The sequence below is a fragment of the Salmo salar genome, chromosome ssa04 (genome assembly GCF_905237065.1).
Source record: "Salmo salar chromosome ssa04, Ssal_v3.1, whole genome shotgun sequence".
NCBI lineage: Eukaryota > Metazoa > Chordata > Actinopteri > Salmoniformes > Salmonidae > Salmo > Salmo salar.
Window position 1 is genome coordinate 47,966,702 of NC_059445.1, and position 19,622 is coordinate 47,986,323.

At 40.1% G+C, this 19,622-nt stretch overlaps 1 protein-coding gene across 6 annotated transcripts in view; it reads left to right on the top strand.

Annotated features, from left to right (window-relative positions):
• Window positions 1–1,074: 1,074 nt before the first annotated feature.
• LOC106603298 (neuronal PAS domain-containing protein 2) overlaps window positions 1,075–19,622 on the top strand; it is a 70,334-nt gene continuing 51,786 nt past the window's right edge. For 5 of the 6 annotated variants that reach the window (XM_014196792.2, XM_014196799.2, XM_014196796.2 and 2 more), the window contains exon 1: window positions 1,075–2,845. The gene's annotated coding sequence lies outside the window, so the exon portion shown is untranslated. The remainder of the gene's footprint in view (window positions 2,846–19,622) is intronic. The other variant, XM_045717030.1, reaches the window with a different exon arrangement.

Here is a 19,622-nt window from a genome sequence, read left to right on the forward strand (position 1 = left end):
TGACGGGCCGCCCCCAGGTGGTAAGGGTAACAACACATCCGCCATGCTGACCCTCAACACGGGGCCCCTCAGGGGTGCGTGCTCAGTCCCCTCCTGTACTCCCTGTTCACTCATGACTGCATGGCCAGGCACGACTCCAACACCATCATCAAGTTTCCGATGACACAACAGTGGTAGGCCTGATCACCAACAACGAGGAGACAGCCTATAGGGAGGAGGTCAGAAACCTGGCCCATGTGGTGCCAGGACAACAACCTCTCCCTCAACGCGAGCAAGACAAATGAGATGATTGTGTACTACAGGAAAAGGAGGACCAAGCACGCCCCCATTCTCATCGATGGGGCTGCAGTGGAGCAGATTGAGAGCTTCAAGTTCCTTGGTGTCCACATCACCAACAAGTTATCATGGTTCAAACACAGTAACAGCCGTGAAGAGGGCACACCAAAGCTTAATCCCCCTCAGGAGACTGAAAAGATTTGGCATGGGTCCTCAGATCCTCAAAAGGTTCTACAGCTGCACCATCGAGAGCATCCTGACTGATTGCATCACTGTCTGGTATGGCAACTGCTCGGCCTCCGACCGCAAGGTACTACAGAGGGTAGTGCTTACGGCCCAGTACATCACTGGGGCCAATCTTCATGCCATCCAGGACATCTATACCAGGGGGTGTCAAAGGAAGGCCCTATAAATTGTCAAAGACTCCAGCCACCCTCGTCATAGACTGTTCTCTGTGCTACCGCACGGCAAGCAGTACCGGAGCACCAAGTCTAGGTCCAAAAGGCTTCTTAACAGCTTCTACCCCCAAGCCATAAGACAGCTGATCAAATGGCTACGCAGACCCCTCTTTTACGCTGGTGCTACTCTCTGTTCATTATCTATTCATCGTCACTTTAACTCTACCTACATGTACATATTACCTCGACTAACCGGTGCCCCCACACATTGACTCTGTACCGGTACACCCTGTATATAGCGTCGCTATTGTTATTTTACTTCTGCTGTTTAATTATTTGTTACTTTTACTTTCTATTTTTTACCTAACACTTCTTTTTTTTTATATAAAGCACTGTTGGTTAAGGGCTTGTAAGTAGGCATTTCACTATAAGGTGAATATACCTGTTGTATTCGGCAGATGTGGCAAATAACATTTGATTAGATTTAGAAATTCAGCTGTTAATGTGTTTTCTACCTGTGAATGTACATTTTGACATCATGATGTCGTGGATTTTAGACATTTTAATATTTCAGTGATTTAGATAATGTGAAGGTCTCATAGCGTTTCTAAATCATTCTAAATACAAAAGTCATACGTATTTTCAATCATGTAATTGCACTAAGTTGGGTTTGATACTGTGTGGCCTTTATCTGTCCTATATAGAGACCGTAAAAAGTCCTGGATGACCCAGTTTCAGCCCACCTGTTTAATCCAACTATAGTGGGCTACTTTGAACTCTGGCATAGTAGGCTATTTGCGCCATATGCCAATAGGCCAATGGTAAGGCTTAATAGTTATTGACATAAAAAGCAAAGAAGTCTGTCAGGGTAGTGACGCAATATCACTGTCCATGCAGTGATGGGAGCAAGTAGTAATAGCCCTTCATTTGATTAATTAATGGTTGTTGTGTAACCAAGTTGCTGAACACACGTCATACGACTTGGTCCTGACACCAAAAAGGCCGTGCACATGATGCATGTTGCATAAATTGGAAACTGTTGCCAAAGTCGGAACCTGGGAAATGTGGTTCTTGCCCTGCAGCAGCAGATTACCTCGGTTGATAGCCTAGTACGAATTAATTGTCTGATGCCGCGTTCGAGTGCTAATCGGAACTAGGAACCTCCGACATTCCCGATTTACTAACGTTTATTGAATGTGCCGTGTTCAATAGCAAATCGTTCATTTCCGAGTATCCTAGTTCCGATTTAACACGTGAACGAATATATAGTGAATGGCCGTGTTCGAGAGCATCAAAACGACTGCAGGCAACTGCCGACGGACTGATCTACAAATCATCTTGCATCATAAATAAAAAATAATTACCCATTGTAGATCAGTCAGTCACAATTTACCCATGATTCATTTCGGGTTTGATCCTTTCGAATACGGCCAATGTCGTCTATAATTTTACGCGATGACATTAGCGGGCTACGTTTCTATGGCAATGAGGGGATTCGATTATCTGGCCCGGGTTACCCCGGTTGGAGGAGTTTATTTCGGGTGAAAAGTGATTGCATACGTTTTGGAACCAGCCAGGTAACCCCTTCAAAACCCACAGCAATATCGGCTCAAAACACAAGTGAGGTAGCCTTGGCTAGATTACGCACGTGGTGTAATGTACAATTATGTGTTTTCACACGCAAAAGTTATTGCTTTTGATAAAAACGCTTTTTCTGCCTTCCCAATGAAAACTAGTTTGAACATTTGAAAATATATTTGATGGAAAAGAGATGTATATTTCTGGACGATGCACCATGCTGCTTTATTGACAAGTTGATTAGGCTAATGCTCGATTTGAGAACGCCGCTCCTCCCTCATTGAAACTGAGTATCACTTGCGGTGCTGGGTGCTTCCCTCCCCAACTGTAGCGAATCCGGATACAACGCGCTTGATTTGGTCACACCCTTTATCTCCTTTTAAGGTGCGACGAAGGCTGATGATGTAAATTGTGAGGTGTGTGGGTTGGAAAATGAAAACCAGCACAGAGAACACTTCGATGTCTTGCCCACAGAAATGGTGCCAGTTACATAACACTATTGCATGGTAGGAATAGCAGTGTAAAAGCCGTTTTGTATTTCACGGATGCGCCTTTCATATTGGAATCGTCCCCTCGTTACTGCTTTACATGAGGTAAGTTCATGCATGACTTTTAGTCACTTACAGCAAGTTCAAGCGTAACCTACATTTAGTGGAGTGAGTGACATCTGGCTACGCGTAATCGAACGTTGAAGTTCCACTGATATGTCTGTGAATAATAGTCTACCGGTATGTTGCGTATACATGTTTAGTAGCTTAGGCCTGCCTATTGTTTTATGTTTCTCTCTTGAGCCTATAATGGTTTTATATTCGTGCGTTTGTCCGAAAGGAACTTCCAGGTGATTTCATTATTTCTATAAGATTACCTAATTTGACAGGCTACTAGACCAAGTGATGTATATATATTTTTTTCATCCAATATTTAGGAATGATAAAAGACTGCACGTTTTAGATCTGTTGATTGTTGAATAGCCTATAGCCTACTTTGAAATACAGTAAGTGCTATCCTATGCTATCTGAGACAGACCATGGTCCAGGAAATTATAGTTTTGGTCCTATATCAAGTTTCTTTATTCTGAAAGGATGTCAGTGAGCACACAGTCAGCAGAGCAGGCCTAACAAAAATCTAAGTTATGTAGGTTAATCACTAAAATAGAAATTTGCTCTTATGTAACTCATGACTCAAGAAGAAGCATGAGCCGATTGCAGTGACGTCATGCCCCAGATTTATTTATTAAAAGGAAAACTATCTAACCCTTGCTGCGCAGCAACGAAAGCTGTTCAACCTTATGCAGGGCTTTGATTGCGTGGTATGATTGATGATAATTGGGCCTCTCCTCAATTTCTTGAATATCAGACTATCTGAAATAGTACAGCCTTAGTTCAGATAAGGCAACCTTAGGAAACGATGTCCTATATTTTTCTATAAGATAAATGAAAGTAGGCTACAATAGAGCAGAGCAGAATATGATAGAATACTTTATTATCCCCTGAGGATGTTATTTTGTACAGGTTAGACTACACAATCAACTCAGCAGGAGGTACAGTTACAGTCACATTGGCCTACATAGGACAGACAGTGTCACACAATACAAAGCAGAGGTAACAGTACATCAGACAAAAATATGCTCTTCAGATCATTTCAGTCAGTTTTGTAAAATAATACTTGTAAAATGTATTTTTGTGACTGGTATATGCCCTTGCTTCAAAAAATGAATATTCAAACCATTTGAAACATTGGCCTAATTCAGTCTGTATCCCTTTCGGCTGCATGGATATGGATAGTACTCCTTCAATCAAACCACATTCAATTTATGATGGCAAAAGGTTTGTGGTCATCGTTTCATTACTGTAACACACTGCAATGATGTGAACCATTATTTTAAAGTCATTAAATATTCAAGTTTCCATTTGCCTTGATTATGTTCGCTCTAAGCTGCTCGCGGGTGCAGGACTGCCGCGCAGAATAAATATCAGGCCGCACAGAGAAGCAGAACATTGAACTTCAACTTTCTAGTTTTCCCCTTTAGTTAACACTATCAATGTTTCCCTCTACTGGGGGAATTGCCAATATTAGCCACTTTCACTGCAACATACCGTAACAAAACAAACTATGCAAGACTAGTATGCAAAACTAACTATGCAAGAGATTTTCTTGTACAGTAGGCGGAACACACCGGAGTAAGATTATTTTGCAGTGACAGGCACAACTCAGCCCGTACTCTACAGACCAGTGTGGCAAAACCAATCAGAGCTTCAGTATCTCTATATGCAAATAGACTATTGCCATATATGGATCTGTGCCATTTAGTTTGAACTGGACTGTGTTTACACCATGAGTGGTCACGAGTAGATGTGCATTGCATGTAGCCACGTGTGCACATTTGTTCATATTCTTTGCTAGTAAGTGAGTTATTAACCAGTTATAGCTAATTTCTAGTCAGCAATGCGGGAGTAGTTGTTTCCTACAAGAGCACAAAGCGTGTGCCTTTCTAGCCATCTTTGAAAAGTGAGTCAGGTAAAGATAATTATTTCTGTCTTAAGGGGCGGTGTTGTATTTTGAGACAGGCTTGACTAAGCTAAGTAGCCAATAGGCAGAGGATAGCATAATTTGTCTGATTCTCTGTAATAATGGTATGGGAATAATAATTAACTTTATTTGTAAAGTGGTTTCTTGCATCAAACAACACAGTTTCAGTCAACTTCTTGTCTGAAGCACAAGTGGTTAATGTCAAACCCTGCATATTCTTTCCAACATTTCACGGAATGTAGGCCTACATTTAACACCACACATTGGCTGCTACTGTAGGCTGAATGATAGAACAAGTATTTCCATGTTAAAATGTTATGGGGTGCATTTTCTCCATTGTTTTTGATGGTAGACCACTCTGATAGGCCTACATTATGATCAAATATCCATAGCAGCCTACTTGGCCACTGTTATAACTGTACTGTAACTTAAAGCGGATAGAGCCTCAGTGTTCATAGTAAATGCGCCTAAAATTGCACAGAATTGTCACAACGTTCAAGTTTGCGCTCTGCAGACCTGACATTTGCTCAGTGGCAAAAAAATATTTTGACGGAACATGGATTGTTATCCTATGTTTTACTCATGTTAATCCGGTCTGTGATGTGGGTGGTTCCATGTGGTCAGGCTTGTGGAAGCCACAGTTAGGTGAGGTAAAGTAACGGTGGTGAGGTAAGGGTGTTTTACTGAACCAACCTGCTTGAGCTAGACTTTTAACGCAAGAGATACGCTGTCTGCCCTCAACTGTCTCCCATCTCATTTTTCTCACTCATCTGCACATTTCTATCTACCGGTATCTGTTTCTCCCTGTATTTCACGCTCTTACCATACAATTCCTTTATTTTTATGGATACCACTGCCCTTTCGCTCTGACTGTTTGGCTTAACTATGAGGTCTTCCTAGCAAAGCTGTGTCATGGCAGTAGTATAGAGGGTCAGTTCAAGCCCTGGTTATAAAGGTTGAAAATGAACAACAAGCCTTAATTTGAGTTTATAGCTAAAGTAGATGCAGCAAGCTCTGTTAAGGAGGTGATGCTATAACCTTTGCTTTCACATACCTCATTGACATTCTTTTATTTTATTGGAAGTGCGTTCAGAGAGGAAGTGGGGTCTCTGACCCCTCCTTATAATGTAGAGGGTTTTCACGTTTCTTTGCCTGAAAAAATGCTGGTGAAATCCATCAATTTTTGACAGCACCCCATTTGATTTGAACAAAACCTTCCATACATGCATGTATTTGCCCATTGTAGAGTGTTCAGAAAGTGACTTTTTGGACCTGAATGCCAAAACATTCAAGAGATAAAGGTCCTCAAAGTAGATATATTTTGCATACCCCACCATACCGTGAGACAACCATGTCTTCATCACTGGAAAATATCATTGTCATCATGTCATTTAGAAACTTACAAACAGGGTTGTCAAGCTATTTGATAATTTATTTAAAAGACAAATGTACATTATTGACATTGTCAATTATCTAAAATATTTTTTTTTCAAGAAATTAACAAATAGTTTGACAACCCTATTGGTAAGCTTTTAAATTAAATCAAACTGAACCGTTTATCTTTTCCTGTGATGAAGACATGGATGTCTCATTGTATGGTAGGGTATTCAAATGGGTCAACTCTGAGCACCTTTATCTCCTGAATGTTTTGGCATTCAGGAAAAAAAGTAACTTTCTGACCACTTCTTCCATGGGCAAACCTGTATGGAAAGTTTTGTTTCAATTAAAAGCAATGCTGTCAAAAAGGGATTGAATTCAAATGGATTTACCCTGCTGTGTGAACGTTAGGTAACTGATGACATGTACGCCTCTGATGTTACAGAGCCTGCTGGAGGGAAAGTAGGTTACTGGGCCATGTCCTGCAAGCTTAGACTGAACACTAGTCAGAATATTGCTGGAGCTGCGTTGTGTGACTGGCCATCCACAAATGGAGCAGGTCCATGCAATAGGAAAGACATCTTTGCTTGTGCTCTGTCCCTTTAAGAAAGACAGTCGGCTCTCCTCAAAGCTTTGGTGAAGGTTCAACTCATGTTGCTTCATTTCAACTGCACAAAATATAGATGAAACATGACTACAGGTTTATTTTTTAGGAGTCTGGAGATGAGTTTTCCCTTGAGCAGTGAGGATCGCACCGCACCATTTTCTATTTCCATGGTTTACCTGAGAATGCTTCTTTCTGTACTCTCTCAATGAAACTGAGAGTGTCTGTATCGCAAAAGTTTTTTTGTTCAACTGCTATTATTGTGTTATTAGGTGTCTTTGTTAAAGAGAAACAACAAGCTTACCAGTGTGCTGGAGTTTTTCTTTTTAAAGGCAGTTTTATATCAAAGAAAATGTTCATTTTGTGAATTGACCTGTTAGCATTGTGAAACACAGTTGAACTCCTCTGTCACGGTGCATTCTGGGAAATCAGTGAGGATTTAGCCTACTGCATGTGAATATAGAGCTCTCTGTCTCTCGTTCTGTATGCCAATATTCTATTCACCAGACAATATTCTATTCACTGACTCAGCCTCTATCTGACCTCTGAGTTTGGGGTCACAAGGTCTCTACTTAAGGTTCAGCAGCTAGGCACCAGATATCTAAACCATCTTACAGTGACCTACATCAGTGGCTCTAATTAGGCAGTGCATTCTACTCGGCAGCAACTCAGGACAGAATCCAATCAAACCTGTACTGCTTTGCAGAGAAATAGCAGAGCTCCAAGTGTAAGGTTATGAAACACATTCAGAGAATGATTCAGACTTGATTCAATCAGAAAGACACAGGTCAGACAGAGACTGTGCCCTGACCTTTTATGTCATGGACAGGTCAGGGAGAAATCCCAGTCTGAGAGCCAATCCAAAGAAAAGGATCTAACTCCAAAGCTACGATGGTTTGATTTGGGGGTGCCTGGTATCTGTAGTCCTCAACTGTCTAGTCAGTTTGTATGGCAACAGGAGGTTTGGAAGATAAGATGGAGCCGGGGTTAGCATAGCGGGGTTAGCATAGCTCTAGTAACTGATGTAAAATAATAAAGGCAGTCACCCTGGCAGTGCACAACTGTTATACAGCAAGCATCTATTTGCGGGCCCCTTCTTCAGTTGTGTTGTGTCACCTTGTGTTTGTGCTATGTTTTTTTGGGACACCGAAAATGTCATGTCACATGAGTGTCAGCTGCACTGTGTCACATTAAATATCAACATAATAATGCCTCCCATCACCAACATCATGCATTTGATGGTTATTTTCCTGTCTCTTATGTCCTCAGGCAGTGACTGATAATACAGTGAACAAACACTTGTTTCCTGGGAAGTCGTTGTTGTAGCAAAGAGGATATTTATTTCATTCATTTTTGAAGGGGATCCCTAAGCCCTTCTTTTGGAACATAATTGGAATGGATGTAAGAGCAGTAATTAACACTTCACTACTGTAATGAAGTGACAGTCAAGTTTAATGCATCTGCCAACAGGATTAGAATATGACTGACTCATAACCAGTCATACAAATTATATTCTTGTGATTTTGGTGTCCCCTGCTGGGATAGGTTGAGGATACAACTATTGATCAGTTAAATAATTAGGTCAGAGGTGTTAACACATCTGGAATACATTATTTATTTATCATTCCCATCACTCCTTTTTTGAAAATGAAGTTTAACAAAGATGAGATCAAGTGCTGCCAATTCCCCCAGTTGAATAGGCCTGACAGGCATGACACGGCACAATCGGATCGTGCTATGGATTTGACATTTGAGTCATTTAGAGCGACTCACAGCGACAATTAGGGTTAAGTGCCTTGCTCAAGGGCACATCAACAGATTATTCACCTAGGTGGCTTGGGGACTCGAACCAGCAAACTTTCGGTTACTATCCCAACGCTCTTAACTGCTAGGCTACCTGCCTAGTACAGCTTAGTGCTTGTCATATAAGCAAAAAATAGGCATTTCTGCTATCAGATAACCCATATTCATTTAACCGATTTAACCTATGGTGGAAATACAGTTATGCAAATCTAGAGGTAGAAAGGCCTGACATGATGACCTAAATATGTCAGGTAGCTTGTGGTTCAGTATGTCATTAGGCACAGAATCCTGGTGATCCTGTGTGCTGTAGTAGTACTGTAACATTCCTTGGTGTACTTGGCGGTGGCTTCATATGCCCAGTGGAACTATGTTGCACATGACTCTTGAGAGTATGTCTGGTATTCATGTCACCCTCTTTAACCTTCTAACTGTGACAGACAAAATGTTCAGCTCGCGTTATACAACTGACAGTACAGACGTCATTAGCCTCTCTGCTGATGTCGCTCATCTCTGGGCCACAGCACACTGTCTTTGTACTTACTAGCTACAGGCAGAGACCTACTAGGGGCATGATTAAAGACACTAAATTGCTTTTTCATTTTATGTTCCTTTCTTCCAGTTGTTCAAATGATATTAATGTGTTGTGTGTCATGTAGCTTCAGTGGATCCATTGAAATTAGTTAGCAGAAATGGCATGCGTACTAATTTCCAAAGGCATGCGTACTTACTGAATGTGAAACATTTACTAAGATAACATTTCCAAGGATTTTCCCCCTGCAGTGTTCATTTCTACCACTCCAACATTACTACAAAATCTATGGCCTAAAAAACGTTAGCTGACATGGGCAAGATGATCTGGACATTTCTGACAAGTTATAAATAGCTCTCTAAGGTATGCAATGACTGACATGACAAGTGGAAAACTGATAATTCACTACCCAATTTTGAAATTGCACCTTGCATTCTACTATTACAACTTTCAAGAGTATTGCAAGTTGCCCCCGATCCCATGCCCCACAGTTGGGAACCACTGGCCTTGATGACCTGGAATCCCCAGACAGATGGTGATCAGTGCAGCTGGTTCACGGGATCATAGAATAAACCTCTTACATAATGAGTCTAGTTAACTGAGAGGTGAACATACTTCAATCTGGGTCTATTTTAATCCCCAACCGTGTGCCAGACAGGGATGCCTTGTAGAGGGTCTATTCTTATGGCTGGTTGTAATAATCCTGGCTGTTCAGGCTTTATCTAAGTCACCCAAGGCAAAAGGTCACAGTCAAGGATTGGGTGTGGCTACACTGGTGCTCTCAGAGGAAGACCGTTTGGTTTCAAAATATGAGCAGTCCCAGCCCTTGTGTGAATGACCTAGATGTAATTCAGATCTTGTGCTCAGTGTGTTGGTTGTGCGTCTATTACTGACGTAATCATTTGTTTGTGTTATGGAATACTACAAATGCACATTTGGCGCTTCTCCCTGAATGTTTATCAAATGAGCAAATGTCTAAATCACTGTACAGTAGAATATAGGTCTGACAACTCCCTAGTATGAACTAGAAAAAAGTATTTCCTCATGTTAATAACCCGTTTTAAATGATCAGGAAATTGTCAATTAAATTTTTACAAACCTTTACTCACATGTGGGTTCAAATGTCAAAGCTGTGTACATTTTGTAGTAGAATCTTAGGCAATATTTTGATTTAGGATATAGAGACGGTATGAAATTCTATTATTACAATGCTTAGAAGATGCTGTTGTTACACCTTAACACTCTACTCTTAACATTGCTTGTATTTTGGAGTTAATTTGTGGCGGCTTTTCCTTCCCAGAGTGTCTGTCATATTTTCCCGCACAAATGTGTTCTTTCTCTTACACGCCGCTGTGTACACATGTCAAGAGGGAGATATATGTGTGTGACTTGTTACCGTAAGTGTTTTTTGTTGTTGCTGAAAAGCAAACTAGAGGGAGTATAAGGTAGGGATGTCTCTGACAAAAAAAAGGATTGGTCGACCGAGAGTTGTCTGTTCTTTCGACCAATCGATCCTCACGCTGCAGCGCCTTACACTCCTGAAGTTGCCGGTAATAGGTGGTTGGCAACCTTTTCCTTTTGGAGTGCCAAGTTATCGTACCATTTCTACTGATCTGCGTGCCAGTTATCATTTTCATTTGCACATTTTCTTGGAAGAGTTTCATTTAATTTATAATAGTCTTCATATCTCTAAATCAATCTTATGTGGTTAATCAAAATTCTATCTAAATGAAAATGCTACATATCTAAAAGTAACTTTTCTTGCCATTGCCAATATGTAAATCTATCCCACATAAAGCCCCCCCCCCCCCCAAAGAAATGTCAGCCTGCAGGTAAATATCCTATAAATCACATTGGCTCTGCATGGACTGTCTGCTGTAAGGAACTTGAAACATTGTATCAACTATTTTCTTGGTCTAGCCTGAAGATGCTAGTGCTAGCAAGTTTACAGACAGACAAACACAGCTGTAGGCTATTTGCTCAAGGGATAATTCTTATGCCTTTTCCACCGAATCAGAGCATGACATTTTTTCCCGCTTTCATGTTGTGGTTATTGAAAGGGAGAGAGCTGGAAAGATTTTTCAAATAGGCTACATTGAGGAACTATTGTCATTCTCAATGGACGTAAAAACGGACTTTGTTCGAAGAAAACACTACATTGAGAAGCTCCACAGTGATGGTGTTAAGAATCAGAAATAGTATCAGATCCCCAAATGGGCACATTTATAAGCTTACATTTGCGCACAGGCCAAGTAGCCTAGGCCTACTTCTATGCGTAGCCAGGTGCATGTCCTTACTCAAGATTGACAGAAGCGCTCCAAACTAAAGACAATTAATAAGTTGACAACTCATACATGGAATTAAATAAACCCCCCAAAATTCTCACAAGTGTAGCCTAGGTTGTGCACTCTGCAAACAACGTGTCCACTCAAGATTGACGACGGTAAGACTGTAATAATACTATGTTGAATGCTTTAATAGAAACGACCGTAACCAAACAAACATTGTAGATTAGAAATGATGGTAATTATTGGTACATGTACTACTGGTGAAACTGGTGTGCCATCCCCACGGCGTCCGCAATGGATTAGTCCACTCAAACAGGTGTAAATCAGACAGGTGTCTCATGTGCCGTAGGATCTTTTTTATATATTTGCCACTGCTCAACCACAAAAAATCTTTGTCGACTAACCAACAGCCTATCGACTAAACAGTTGACCAGTCGAGTAAATGGGGTCAGCCCTAGTATAAGGAGCTGTGTTAGAGAGAGACTGCTCCTAAAAATCTACTTCTTGTTTTGACAATGTCCAATGTCAGAAACATTTATTCTAGTATCAGAATTTACTACACAGGGTAGGATTTGTAGTTAGGATAATTCTGGTGATAAAGCATGTCACGGAATGAAGGGTACCATAACGGTTTTCTGTGGGTTGGGTTTATTTTAATCCTGCCCACATCTGACAGCACCGAAGTAATCATCAATTTGGAGCACAATTTGGTTTGACATCCGATATCCCTATGTGGCTAGTTGGGGACGATAAGTAAATTACACAATGTACATGAGACAATATTTAAAAAAGGTCAATAGCTCTGAATTTCAATGACTAAACACTTCAATGACTAGAAATTCATATACAAATATTGAAAGCATTTAATGAGTCAACTAAAATATGTGCAACATTAAAATATTGTCCCATTTACATTGTTTAATTTATGGACGGTTCCTAACTATACCCAGAGTGAGGCTACCCAAAGTCAAACCAACTTTGCCATGGTCACACACCAGCCGGCTGAAGCTAACTGGCTAAATAATTTGTCTAACTCTTCCCACCTGCGAACACCCACAACAAACCACAACCGCGAAACCATCTTATGTTTGAATTCAGTCATGGCCACTAGCATTTCTTAATGAACCAGAGGAAGTGGCGATGTCAGAGGAAGGCCCTAAAAACTGTCAACAACTCCAGCCACCCAAGTCAGACTGTTCTCTCTGCTACCTCACAGAACAGCTTCTACCCCCAAGCCATAAGACTGCTGAACAGTCATCAAATGGCTACTCAGAAAATTTACATTGACCACCTTTATTATTTATTCATTTATCTTAATTGTTTTGCACTGACTTTCTTACACTGGCTCTGTGCACACTCACTAGACTCTACCCACACATTCACACATCCTACACTGACACACACACACACACGCGCGCGCGCACACACACACACACACTACATACGCTCACACACACAAAACACACACACATGCATATAGACGCCACACACACACACACACACACACACTGCTGCTACTCTTTATTATATATCCTATATCCTGATTGACAAGTCACTTTTGTTCCTACCCACGTGTACATACTGTATTATCTCAATTACCTCAACTACCTCGTACCCCTGCACATTGACTCAGTACTGGTTCTCCTTGTATATAGCCTCATTATTGTTTTTATTGTGTTACTATTTCCTTTTTTATTTAGCAAATATTTGTCTTTTTAACTCTGTACTGTTGGGAAAGGGCTTGTAAGTAAGCATTTCACTGTAAAGTCTACACCTGTTGTATTCCGCACTTGACCAATAAAAATGTATTTGATTTGATTTTAAATCTAAAACGAGGCCAAATCAGGAAGTGCAGTAAACTCTTACACAATGAGGAAAATTAGGTAGCAATTGACAGGAATGACATATTGGATCATATTTTCCATGGATAGTTTGTTCTGCTTTTCAAAGCCATTCCAGTATGCTCCACTTACAGCTTTATCAGCTTCACCTTTAGATCTTAAATGTATTTAGTTTTATTATACTGATGGTGACGATGATGATACTTTGTCAGCCCAAGGTGTCTCTTCAGGGTATTGTAACATAATCAAGGCCTTTCTGCAGCAAGGAATTCAATTAAAGATGTCAAATCAAATCAAATGTTATTGGTCACATACACATGGTTAGCAAAGTGTAGGAAAATGCTTGTGCTTCTAGTTCCGACAGTGCAGTAATATCTAACAAGTAAGCTAACAATTTCCCAACAGCTACCTAATACACACAAATCTAAAGGGGTGAATGAGAATATGTACATATAAATATATGGATGAGAGATGGCTGAGCGGCATAGGCAAGGTGCAATAGATGGTACAGTATATACATTTGATATGAGTAATGTAAGATATGTAAACATCATTATTAAAGTGGCATTATTTAAAGTGATATTGTTTCAAGTGATCAGTGATACATTTTATTAAAGTGGCCAGTGATTGGGTCTCAATGTAGGCAGCAGCCTCTCTGATAAATTGGATTTCCATTGATTATTTTTGTGTGATTTTGTTGTCAGCACATTCAACTATGTAAAGAAAAAAGTATTTAATAAGATTATTTCTTTCATTCAGATCTAGGATGTGTTGTTTAAGTGTTCCCTTTATTTTTTTGAGCAGTATATATCCATAATACTGTTATGTTTCTACGTTGAGTATTATTAATATGAGTTCACACAGTCATTTCCATATAATTGTTGAAATGAATTGCCCCTGGTAGTTTTAGAATTAAGATGAACTGATCATCTATTAAAGTTGCACAGACATTTGCTTTAGGCACATTTCTTAATGAAACCATTTGATGAATTGATTTACCGGGCATTTATTAATACATAACGATTTGTTCAGGGGATCTATTATCAGGGAAACTGAGCTTTCTGAATAATTGTTGAATCTGAACATGTGTTAATTGATTGAATCAGAATAGTAAAAAAAATTGTGACTTCTTGGTGAAAAATCATGGCACCAGCTTTGTAGTTAGAATGTTTCTTAGATGGTGCATGAAAACAGTTAGTTCATTTACAAAAAAACAGTAGGTCCACTATCAGAAAGTAATTCAAAGAGCTCACTTAATTGTACTTTTTTAAAATCACTTTTATCTGCATCAGGGGATCATACAGAACGTTTAAAGCTTATTTCCTGCAATTCTACAATTTTGCCACGTTTTATGTGTTTTTTATGATACCAGAGGTCGAAGCCCGATCGAGTTCTGACCAGTTGAGTATGGGGTCTACACTGAGTGTAAAAAACATTAGGAACACCTTCCTAATGTTGAGTTGCACCCCTTTTTGCCATCAGAACAGCCTCAATTCATCGGGGTATGGACTCTACAAGGTGTCGAAAGCGTTCCACAGGGATGCTGGCCCATGTTGACTCAAATGCTTCCCACAGTTGTGTCAAGTTGGCTGGATGTCCTTTGGGTGGTTGACCATTCTTGATACACACGGAAAACTGTTGAGTGTGAAAAACCCACCAGTGTTACAGTTCTTGACACACTCAAACCGGTGCACCTGGCACGTACTACCAAAACCCGTTTAAAGGCACTTAAATCTTTTGTCTTGACCATTCACGCTCTGAATGGCACACATACACAATCCATGTCTCAGTTGTCACAAGGTTTATAAATCATTATTTAACCTGTCTCTTCCCCTTCATCTAATCGGATTGAAGTGGATTTAACAAGGGACATCAATAAGGGATCATAGCTTTCACCTGGATTCACCTGGTCAGTCTGTCCTGGAAAGAGCAGGTGTTCCTAATGTTTCATACACTCAATGTATGGCTTTGCTGCTACCAATAGATTATTTATGAATAACAATGTCCTATCCCGGACCTCGAGTAAATGACATTACTAAGATGCTCCCGAATGTACTACGTCAGGACATTTAAATCGATTCTATCGTAGTCCATGTGGGTTTTAATGGCATTATGAAGGGCAGCTCTGAGCAGTTGAAACTGCATTTTAAAGAGCTGTTTGACTTTCTGCTAGACACTAACAAAAGAACCATCGTATCTGGCCCTGTGCCCTCTCTGAATCGTGGCATTGAACGCTTTAGCAGGTTTCATTCTCTTCAAAATTTACTACGGGATTATTGCAGCTCAATGGGTGTAACTTTTGTTGACAATTTCAATATCTTTTGGAAACAAAACAAGTTTTATAAGGAGGATAGAATCCACCCAAATAACTTGGGTTCCTGGATCTTTTCACAGCATTATAAGGCTGCGTTGAGACAATGACTTATTAAAGACCCAAGCCCAGCTCATCTAACCCCTACCATTGTGACACAGAGTTGTCATAATGCTTCACAAAATGTACATTACACCAGGGGCATTGGTAGACACAATGTAAGTTACCTAATTTATGTCCATCTAACTGCCCTAAATGTCTCTGCTGATCCTACAACTATTGTATGCAGTAATCATGTGCCTATGAACCAGATTTATACTGTTAGCACTGAGTCGGTGTGCCCTAGGAGGAAGTCGACTGTGTGCAGCTCACCCTGCACTAATATAAATAACATGAGCATATCTACTTCTGCTAAGCTTCCCAGTAAAGCAATGAAAACAAGTAAGCATACCAGAAGAAAAGTGCTAAAAAATAGCCCATGTTAACCTGTTATGGATAGGGGGCAGTATTTTCACGGCCGGATAAAAAACGTACCCGATTTAATCTGATTATTACTCCTGCCCAGAAACTAGAATATGCATATAAGCTTTGGATAGAAAACACTCCAAAGTTTCTAAAACTGTTTGAATGGTGTCTGTGAGTATAACAGAACTAATTTGGCAGGCCAAAACCTGAGAAGATTCCTTACAGGAAGTGCCCTCTCTGACCATTTCTTGGCCTTCTACACTCTCTTTATTGAAAACTGAGGATCTCTGCTGTAACGTGACACTTCCTACGGCTCCCATAGGCTCTCAGAAGGCGGCAAAACGCTGAATGATGCCTTTGCAGGCCCAGGCTGAAAAACAGTAGCGCATTTAGATAGTGGTCGATCAGAGAACAATGAGACTGAGGCGCGTGCACGAGGCGACACCATGTTTTTATTCTTTCGTCTTTGAATGAAAACAACGACTCCCGGTCAGAATATTATCGCTTTTTTACGAGAAAAATCGCATAAAAATTGATTTTAAACAGCGGTTGACATGCTTCGAAGTACGGTAATGGAATATTTAGAATTATTTTGTCACGAAACGCGTCGGGCGCGTAACCCTTCGTCACCCTTCGGATAGTGTCTTGAACGCACAACAAAACGCCGCTATTTGGATATAACTATGGATTATTTGGAACCAAATCAACATTTGTTATTGAAGTAGAAGTCCCGGGAGTGCATTCTGACGAAGAACAGCAAAGGTAATCCAATTTTTCTTATAGTAAATCTGAGTTTGGTGAGGGTCAAACTTGGTGGGTGTCAAAATACCTAGCCTGTGATGGTGAGCTATCTACTCAGAATATTGCAAAATGTGCTTTCACCAAAAAGCTATTTTAAAATCGGACACCTCGATTGCATAAAGGAGTTCTGTATCTATAATTCTTAAAATAATTGTTATGTTTTTTTGTGAACGTTTATCGTGAGTAATTTAGTAAATTCACCGGAAGTGTTCGGTGGGAATGCTAGTTCTGAACATCACATGCTAATGTAAAAAGCTGGTTTTTGATATAAATATGAACTTGATTGAACAAAACATGCATGTATTGTATTACATAATGTCCTAGGCATGTCATCTGATGAAGATCATCAAAGGTTAGTGCTGCATTTAGCTGTGGTTTTGTTTTTAGTGACATTATATGCTAGCTTGAAAAATGGGTGTCTGAATATTTCTGGCTGGGTACTCTGCTGACATAATCTAATGTTTTACAGCGAAAGCAAAGCCTTTTTGAAATCGGATAGTGTGGTTAGATAAAGGAGAGTCTTGTCTTTAAAATGGTGTAAAATAGTCATATGTTTGAAAAATTGAAGTTTTGGGATTTTTGAGGAATTTGTAATTCGCGCCACGCCTATCATTGGATATTGGAGCAGGTGTTCTGCTAGCGGAACGTCTAGATGTAAGTGAACATATGTAGCTTAAGAAACAAGGTTCATGAAATCAATAATTTGCTAGTAACAGATGACAATCATATTCTGACTATCTCTGAAACTCACTTAGATAATAGCTTTGATGATCCCGTGTGGCTCAGTTGGTAGAGCATGGTGTTTGCAACGCCAGGGTTGTGGGTTCGATTCCCACGGGGGACTAGTACAGAGAAAATAATTTATGAAATGTATGCATTCACTACTGTAAGTCGCTCTGGATAAGTGCGTCTGCTAAATGACTAAAATGTAAAATGTACAGTGGTAGCAATACAAGGTTATAACATTTACAGAAAATATAAAAATGCCAATGGTGGAGGTGTTGCTGTTTATATTCAGAACCATATTCCTGTAAAGATTATCGAGGATCTCATGTTAAATACTGTGGAAGTAATATGGCTACAGGTTCATCTGCCTCACCTAAAGCCCATTCTGGTGGGAAGCTGCTATAGACCACCAAGTGTAAACCGTCAGTAGCTGGATAACATGTGAAATGCTTGATAATGTGATATCAACAGAGGTATATTTTCTGGGTGATTTTAAATATTGACTGGCTTTCATCAAGCTGCCCATTCAAGAAAAAACTTCAAACTGTAACAAGTGCTTGCAACCTGGTTCAGGTTATCAGTCAACCTACCAGGATAGTTACAAACAGCACAGGAATGAAATCATCAACATGCATTGATCACATCTTTACTAATGCTGCAGAAATTAGTTTGAAAGCAGTATCCAGATCCATCGGATGTAGTGATCACAATAAAGTAACCATATCACAATATAGTAACCAGCCTGTTATCAACATTTGGTAAACTTTTGGAAATAATTGTTTGACCAGATACAATGCAATTTTACAGTGAACAAATTGACAACAAACTTTCAGCATGCTTATAGGGAAGGACACTCAACAAGCACAGCACTTACACAAATGACTGATTGGCTGAGAGAAATTGATGATAAAAAGATTGTGGGGGCCGTTTTGTTAGACTTCAGTGCGGCTTTTGACATTATCAATCATAGTCTGCTGCTGGAAAAACGTATGTGTTATGGCTTTGCACCCCTGCTGTATAATAAAGTGTTACCTGTCTAACAGAACACAGAGGGTGTTCTTTAATGGAAGCCTCTCCAACATAATCCAGGTAGAATCTGGAATTCTCCAGGGCAGCTGTGTTGGCCCCTTACTTTTTTCAATCTTTACTAATAACAGTAAAGCCAGTGTGTATATGTACAGTTGAAGTCGGAAGTTTACATACACCTTAGCCAAATACATTTGAACTCAATTTTTCACAATTCCTGACATTTAATCCTAGTAAAAATTCCCTGTTTTAGGTCAGTTAGGATCACCACTTTATTTTTAGAATGTGAAAGGTCAGAAAAATAGTAGAGGATGATTTATTTCAGCTTTTATTTCTTTCATCACATTCCCAGTGGGTCAGAACTTTACATACACTCAATTAGTATTTGGTAGCATTGCCTTTAAATTGTTTAACTTGGGTCAAACGTTTCGGGTAGCCTTCCACAAGTTTCCCACAATACGTAGGGTGAATTTTGGCCCATTCCTCCTGACAGAGCTGGTGTAACTGACTCAGGGTTGTAAGCCTCATTGCTCGCACACGTTTTTTTAGTTCTGCCCACAAATCTTCTATAGGATTGAGGTCAGGGCTTTGTGATGGCCACTCCAATACCTTGACTTTGTTGTTCTTAAGCCATTTTGCACAACTTTGGAAGTATGCTTGGGGTCGTTTTCCATTTGGAAGACACATTTGTGACCAAGCTTTAACTTCCTGACTGATGTCTTGAGATGTTGCTTCAATATATCCATATAATTTTCCGTCTTCATGATGTCATCTATTTTGTGAAGTGCACCCGTCCCTCCTGCAGCAAAGCACCCCCACAACATGATGCTGCCACCCCCGTGCTTCAAGGTTGGGATTGTGTTCTTCGGCTTGCAAGGCTCCCCCTTTTTCCTCCAAACATAACGATGGTCATTATGGCCAAACAGTTCTATTTTTGTTTCATCAGACCAGAGGACATTTCTCCAAAAAGTACGATCTTTGTCCCCATGTGCAGTTGCAAACCGTAGTCTGGTTTTGTTATGGTAGTTTTGGAGCAGTGGCTTCTTCCTTGCTGAGCGGCCTTTCAGGTT